The sequence below is a fragment of the Chrysochloris asiatica genome, unplaced genomic scaffold, assembly GCF_000296735.1.
Source record: "Chrysochloris asiatica unplaced genomic scaffold, ChrAsi1.0 scaffold00106, whole genome shotgun sequence".
Classification (NCBI taxonomy): domain Eukaryota; kingdom Metazoa; phylum Chordata; class Mammalia; order Afrosoricida; family Chrysochloridae; genus Chrysochloris; species Chrysochloris asiatica.
The window spans coordinates 790352-798492 of record NW_006408624.1 but is presented as its reverse complement, the minus strand read 5'-3'; the positions used below and the strand labels follow the sequence as shown (position 1 = coordinate 798492).

The 8141-nt window shown below is 38.8% G+C and overlaps 1 pseudogene; it reads right to left on the bottom strand.

Annotated features, from left to right (window-relative positions):
- The window catches only part of LOC102812422, a 33618-nt pseudogene extending 28089 nt beyond the window's left edge, over window positions 1–5529 (bottom strand).
- Between the last annotated feature and the right edge of the window lie 2612 nt (window positions 5530–8141).

Genomic DNA, 8141 nt, shown 5'->3' with positions numbered 1-8141 from the left:
CCCCAATGAGATGGATTGGCCAAGTGGCAGCATCGATGGACTCAAGCATGGCAACAGTAGTGAGGTTGGCCCAGGATTGGGCAGTGTTTCATTCTGTTGTACATAAGTCCGCTATGAGTCGGTACTGACTCTATGGCACCTAACAACAACAACAACATGCTATATGCATGTAATAACTTTTCCTCTTTATCTACTCTGATCAAAAGGTACCCTGTTTATCCCAGTACCTAAGCAGCTTCAACCCTGGCCTTTATTTGGAACCAATGTAGGCACTGCAGAGAAGTCTTGAGTCCTCCTTAGAGGTCAGATAATAACATTTCATCTTATGCTTCTTCCATTCTTTCACTTAACAAATACTCCTTGAGATCTTAATGAATGTCAGTCACAGTGCAATAGGCTGGGGGTACAGCTGTGAACAAGAGAAATAGCAACTCCCTTAGCTCCTGTACATCTTGCATTCTACTGGGAAAAACAGCCTGGAAACAAATAATTATGCAAATGAGTATTACAACTGAAATAAACTATAGGAACAAGTACCAGGTGTTTCAAAAGTGTAATAGGTGAAAAACAAAACAAACAAGCTTAAGGATTAGAAAAAGATTGGTGAATATAATTTATGGTCATATTGTACTAGGAGACCTGGTAGCACAGTGGTTAAAATGTTGGTTTGCTAAATAAAAGATTGGCAGTTCAAAGCCACCAACTACTGTATGGGAAAAAGATGGGGCATTCTACTTCTGTACCGATTTACAGCCTAGGAAACCTGTGAGGTAATTCTACTCTGTTTTATATTGTTGCTATGGGTCCGAACTGACTCAACAGCAGTGGGTTTGGTTTTTTGAAGGGACAGGTGCTTGGTATAGTTTTTATTTACAAAAAGCTTTCTGATTCATGAAAATCATTAAACTTAGAAAGAAGCTTGAAAGATGAATAATAATGTATTCCAGAAGTTAGGCAAACTATGTTTAAAAGGAGTTAAAGAAAAGTTTAAATGTCCCTTGTCCTTCAACACATATTTATTCCCTTTGCCTATTGATTGATTATCAGCCAGACCTCTAGATTATAAGGATCAGAAACACCAACCCAACATGATGCACATAATTGAAAAATTGAAAAGACTGGAACTAACAATATACACTTCTCCCTTCCTCTATAGTAATGTCATTTCAGCTGAGAACACCGAGCTAGACTTTATAATTCAGTTTTCACTATCGCTAGGTACTGCTATGACCAAGTTCTGACAATGAAATGTAAATAGATGGACAGCGTGCAACTACTGAATCTTGTTCTTAAAAGTCTTTCTACTTCCACACTCCCATTTCTGATCAGAAAGGAGTAATTGTCCTCTCAACATGAATAACTAGAAAAACAGATAACATATATAAAACAACTTTTGTAAGACATTGGGCAATAGATGACACAGGAGTGTGATCCCTAAGAGAATATCTTTAGGTGGCCCTCAATTATTGCTTGGAAGCACTTTCCAGAATATAATGTAGAGAACAGTAATCAAAATAAAGTTCAGGGATCTTGCTGAGTTGAGGATATAGAGCAGAGACTGTAGAACGTGAGGAAGCTAGAACTTGTAGGACAGAGTTCTGGAAAGAAGAAAGTTGCACTCAAAACTCCACAGATATTCCAAGGGGTCCTTTTAAGTGTTTGATTGACTTCCAGTCTGTGAGTGCATGGGGTAAGAATCCCCAGGACCATAGAAATAACCACCAGTGGTGCTGCAAGATAAGCACTGGACTGCTAACCACAAAGTCAGCTGTTTAAACCCATTAGCCACTTAACAACAACAACAATCATCAGACAAGACATTTCTCAGGTCTCAAAATAGGCTTGAAAAAAGCAGAAGTGAAGAGATCATGAATAGAATCCTTGGAAGTCTGCCTAGTGAGGTTAATTGAGTCCTAGAGTAAAGGCTGCTCTCAACTTTCAATAATAAAGTTTAAAAGCAAACCTCAGAAAGTATCCTTAATAACAAACTTGTATTGATCATGTTGGATCTTCTTTTAAATATTCTTCTATGTATCTCTTTAAAAATAACATCCGATGTTTAATCTTGATTTTCATCTTTCTATATGGTTTTGAAAGGAGCTCTGGTAGCGTAGTGGTTACGAATCGGGCTGCGAACCTTAAGGTCAGCGGTTCGAAACTACCAGCCGCTCCGTGGGAGAAAGATGAGGCTTTCTACTCCCGTAAAGATTTACACCCTCGGAAACCCTGTACAGGGTCGCTATGGGTCGGAACCGCCTTAACAGCACTTAACAACAACAACAACAATATGGTTTTGAACCTGTTTCCCTTTCTGACTACATTATTGTCACCATTCTATCCCATTTTCTCTGTGCAAAGGAGTTCTGGTGTGGCACTGTAGGATAAAGCACTAGATTGCAAGGTTGGTTTGTACTGTAAAGTCAATGGTTCAAATTCACCATCCACTCCTCGGAAACCCCATATAAGGTTGCTATGAGTCAGAACCGACTCAATAGCACCTAATAACAATAACAACATGGTCACACTGGTCTGGTTTTTGTTCCTCAAATATACCAAACTGGCTCCCATTTTGAGGCATTTAAACTAGTTGCTTCTTGTTTGAACAATTTTCACCCTGATTTTATAATGGCAGGCTCCACCTTCCTTTTCCTATCTTAACATAAATGTTAATGACATAGATCCACAAAATCTAAATTAGTCATCTCTTTTTTATCATATCACCCTATTTTACCTGTTCATGCTCTTGTTGTTGTTAAGTGCCGTGGAGTCGGTTCCGACCCATAGCGACCCTGCACAGGGTTTCCAAGGCTGCAAATCTTTACAGGAGCAGAAAGCCTCATCTTTCTCCCTCAGAAACAGCTGGTAGTTTTGAACTGCCGACCTTAAGGTTAGCAGCCCGATTCGTAACTACTACACTACCAGAGCTCCTTGTGTATGTGTGTGTGTGTGTGTGTGTGTGTGTAGCATCTTTTTATCATCTGATAGTTTCTGTAGGGCTTTTTTCCTTCCTTTTTAGTGGTTATGAATCAGGCTGCAAACTGCAAGGTCAGCAGTTTGAAACTACGAGCTGTTTGGAAGAAGAAAGATGAGGCTTTCTGCTCCTGTAAATATTTACAGCCTGGGAAACGCTGTACAGGGTCGTTATGAGTTGGAACCAACTCCATGGCACATAACCACCACTACCACCACCTTCTCCTTCTTACTAGATTTGAGTTTGAGAATAGGGACATTGTCTATCTTGTTCACTGCTGTAACTTCTGTACTTAGAATAGCCCCTGGCACATTGTTGTTGTTGTTGTTAAGTACCATCCAGTCGGTTCTGACTCAGTGATAGTAAGCTCATTGAGCACCTGTTGAGTATGCTATTGTCATAAGACCACTTACTTGTTTTAGTATACATCTTCCAAATCTACCTCTACTTAGGAAAAAGACTCTTCTCAAGCAAACCATAGTCTAGTCATATTCATCAAAATATCATAATGGAGTTAGAACCTTTAATCAAGATGAAGCACTGACTGATCACTTACCTTTGTTTATTTCCCTTTCCAACCTATGGCAGAAGGTATCTGGTAGAGGACTTGGAGCTCAGAAAAAATGTTAAATTCAATCTTAATTAATATCTGGAAAAGTTAGCAAGGTTTAGTGATCCTGGTTCCTTGCCATCCCACCACAATCTCTATCTGAGCGACTGTACTTACCTCTGCTAGAATTGGCTACATTAATAGTGCTGGAAGTGCAGTCAGTGATTACAGAAGGAGAATATTAGCCTAGCTTGAAAATTTTCAAGGACTGTTGCTGGAATGTGGTAGGGTTAGGATAGATTGATTCAAGAAAGAATAGTGTTGACAAAGGGTTTAATAATGGGAAAGAGTGGATGATTTCTGTGGGAGAGTGAAGAAACACTGGGAACAATTTTAAAGAGTTTTGAGTGTGGGGTTTGGAAAGATATGGTAATGATGAACCATGTGTAATACTTATTTCTCTTACTAGCCTCTAGAAGTCTAAAACCAAAGCACTTTATTACTCTAAGCATCATAGAATTTGGCAGACACAGGGGACCTAGAACCCCATTTCATGACCTTTTCTTCCCTGGGTAGAAATGTTCTCTACCACGACACTGAAAGGTGGTCATGTGGTTTCTCCTGAAATGTTAGATGGTGGAGGAATTACTCTCACATGAGGTATCCCATTTATATTTTAAAAGACTGATTATTAGGAAGTTTTTCCTTAGATAGAGCACACATTGCCCTGAATTGTCCACTTAATAGTTCTTGTTTTACTCTCTGCAGTATCACAAAGTGAGCATAAAACTCTCTCCCACCTGTGCATCTTTGTACACTTCAGGCAATAGTGAAAACTTATAAATTTTTCTTACTGAAGTGACATGGCTTTTGCTTCTTCAGTTGCTCCTTTTTCAAGTTGAAAGGCCCATTAAATGAAGCTCTTTCTTAAAAGGTAATGACAGGAACAGACATAATGCCACAGTGGCACATGTTAGTTGTTGGCCAAGACAGTAGGACTATTGCTTTACTTGCACTATCTATACTATTTTCATAATGATACAACAGAAGACTATTATTTTGGCAACTATTGACTAAGATCAACTTCCTAGACAATTTAGCCTACTCCTTTATAACTTTTTCTACAAGTCCATTGGCTTTTCACACTAAATGCCTGACTTAATATTGGTATGGCTTGATTTCATCATGTTAGATTAGCCTTTTTTTCTCAAGCCACCCAAATATACTTACCAGCTGCCCCAAATTCTTATTATCAGAAAATCAATGCCCTTCAGATGTTTCATAAAAACGTTATGTGGGAAGAGGTCAAGAACCAACCTTGATATTATGAATGATAAGAATAACAACTTATATCTATATAGAATTTTACAGGTTATAGAGCTTTCTACCAATTTAGGAATCCTGGCAAAATAGGAAATGAGTTTCATCTTTTATGACCTTTTCTTTATGAGTTGCTCAGTGTGACGAAAAGGAACTAGGAATCAGGAGTGATAATCTTAGTTTTGAAGTTACATTGCCTTTCTCATCTTTGGTGTCAACCTATGAATGAAGGAAAAGACTTGATGATTTCCAAGGCCACCTGTATCTTTAACATTTTGTGCCCTGGATAACTGCTCAGCATAAAACTATTAGTTGTATGATATACCTGCAGATATATGAAGTCCTTATGCCAAACATTCCTGATTACCAGATTACTTACTGTATCTCCCAACCTTCACAAAACTTCTCATTCATTAAGAGATTAAATAATTGACCTTTTTAACCTGTTCTAAATTAACCATCTGTCTCTATCTGCAGCTATTAGTATCTCACTCATTCTCCCTGACATAATGTAGAAAACTAACAGTAGTTTAGTGACTGCATTTGCATGACTTTCCAGGACTGTGGGGTACAATTTTACCAGCAGAATCTTTTTGGCTTTGCAAGAGCAGCCAGGTGCTCTCTTGCTCCCTGTTCGCCCATTGTGAGTTCTCCTCTCAGCTTTTTCATCTGCACATTTGATATTCATGTCTGCCATATCTTTATTCAAGGTTCCCATAAAAATGCATTATGTATGACTTGGTTTGCTCAGAAAATGATCATGTTTTGTATATTTTGGATGTAAGAGCCTGTAAAGAAGCAGAAAAAAATTGGGAAAAAATGTGTTATTTCCTGACAAAAAATCCTCAGAAAAATAATATTTTGGTTTCACTCTTCTGTCACACCTTACTCTACCTCCCCATCCAAATCTCCACATCTCAATACGGAGCGTATGGTGTCTGAGGGGAAGGGAAAGGGGTTAAACCTTCTAAGAGTAGCCTGGATAACCAGGCCATGATGTCTCAGTTAAACACAGTGGGTGATAGGTAACCACTTCAATTTTTAAGCAGAGAAGGAATGTAATGGCAGCACGTTTTCGATTTGTCTTTTACTGGCTTTGATAGGACTAGGAGACTGTTTTTCCAGATTTCCACAGTCAAAACAGATGTACACACTGGAACTTGCTCTTTCTTTACTAACCAATACAATTTCTTTTTTCAAACTCTAACATGTGTGTCTTTCTCTCTCCTTCTTTCTTTCTGTCTGTATATAGCTATATGTTTATATGTTTTTGTTAAGTGCCATCGAGTCAATTCCAACCCATAGCAACCCTGTTTAGGGTTCCCAAGGAGCAGCTGGTGAGTTTGAACCACAACCCTGTAGTTCAAATCAACTTTGCAGTTTTGTGCATTAGCCCACAGTGCCACACCAGGACTCCTTTGTTTATATATATGTATATATGTGTGTGTGTGTGTGCATGTGTGTGTGTAAGGAGCTCTGGTAGGGCAGTGGTTATGAATCAGGCTGCAAACCTCAAGGTCAGCAGTTCGAAACTACCAGCTGTTCTGCAAAAGAAAGATGAGGCTTTCTGCTCCTGTAAAGATTTACAGCCTGGGAAACCCTGTACAGGGTCGCTATGAGTCGGAACCGACTCCATGGCACATAACCACCACCAACTATATGTATGTATATATATTATTGTTGTTAGGTGCCGTCGAGTTGGTACTGACTCATAAAGACCCTATGCATAACAGAACCAAATACTGCCCAGTCCTGCACCAATGTCATGATCATTGCTACATTTGAGCCCATCGCTACTGCCACTTTGTCACTCCATCTCATTAGGGGTCTTTCTTTTTATCTCTTAAAATCCATTTTATCAAACTTGATGTCCTTCTCCAGGGACTGGTTCCTCCTGACAATGTCAAACTATGAGAGATGAAGTTTGGCCATCCTGGCTTCTAGGGAGCCTTCTGGCTGTACTTCTTCCAACACAAGTTGGTTTGTTTATTTGGTAGTCCATGGTACTTTTAATGGTGGTTTCCAAGACTGTAAATCTTTATGGGAGTAGAACGCTTCATCTTTCTCCCGCAAAACAGTTGGTAGCTTCGAACTACTGACCTTGAGGTTCGCAACCCTATTCATAACCACTACGCTACCAGAGGTCCTTATGGTACTTTAAATAGTCTCCCCTAAAACCATAGCTCAAATGCATCAATTTGTCTATGGTCTTCTTTATTCACTGTCCAATTTTTGCATGCGTATGAGATTATTGAAAATACTGTGCCTTGGGTCAGGCACACTTTAGTTCTCAAATTGACATTTTTGCTCTTTAAAACTTTAAAGAGGTCTTATGCAGAAGATTTGCCTAACACAATGTGTCATTTGATTTCTTGATGGCTGCTTCCATTCCTCCTCTGTTTCTCATTCCCGGTATAGCAAATCATGTGTCTGTCAGATTCAGAATAGCCAATGCCAGTCCATTTCCACTCATTAATTCTTAGGATATTGATGTTTATGCATTCCATTTTATTTTTGGCAATTTCTAATTTTCCTAGAATCATATTTCATACATTTCATGTTTCAATTATTAATGGATATTTACAGTTGTTTCTCTTCATTTTCAGTTGTCCCTCATGAGCAAATTCAAGTAAAGTTTTACTAAAGGTAATACAGACATGGCTGCAAGTATATATTGACAGAGAACTTCCAGAAGTTCAAGCTGGATTCATAAGAGGACATGGAATAAGGGATATCATGTCATCATAATCAGCTCTACTTTGAGAAGGCAGGTCTTACCCAGTCACATTTTGAGTGCCTTCCAACCTGAAGGGCTCATCTTCTGGCACTGTATCTAATAATATTCTGGTGCTCTTCACCAAGTCTCAATATTCAATATTCTGGTGCTGACAGTGTTTCATCATTATTCATAAGGTTTACAGTGACTAGATATTTGGAAGTAGTCCATCTCTCCTTTTTCCTACTCTGTCTTAGTCTGGAAACTCAGCTGAAACCTGTCCACCATGAATTACCCTGTTTTATATTTAAAATATCCATAGTATAGCTTTCACACACACACACACACACATACACACACACACATATATATACTCAGAGACTCTGTAGGATAAGCACTGGACTGAGAATCACAAGTCAATGGTTTGAGTCCACCAGCTGCTCTGCAGGAGAAAAATGAAGCTTTCTGCTTCTGCAAAGGTTTACGCCCTTGGAAACCCTATTCAGGGAGTCAGAGTTGACTCAATGGCATTTAACAACAACATATATATATATGGTTACATATATAAGCATATATATATGTAT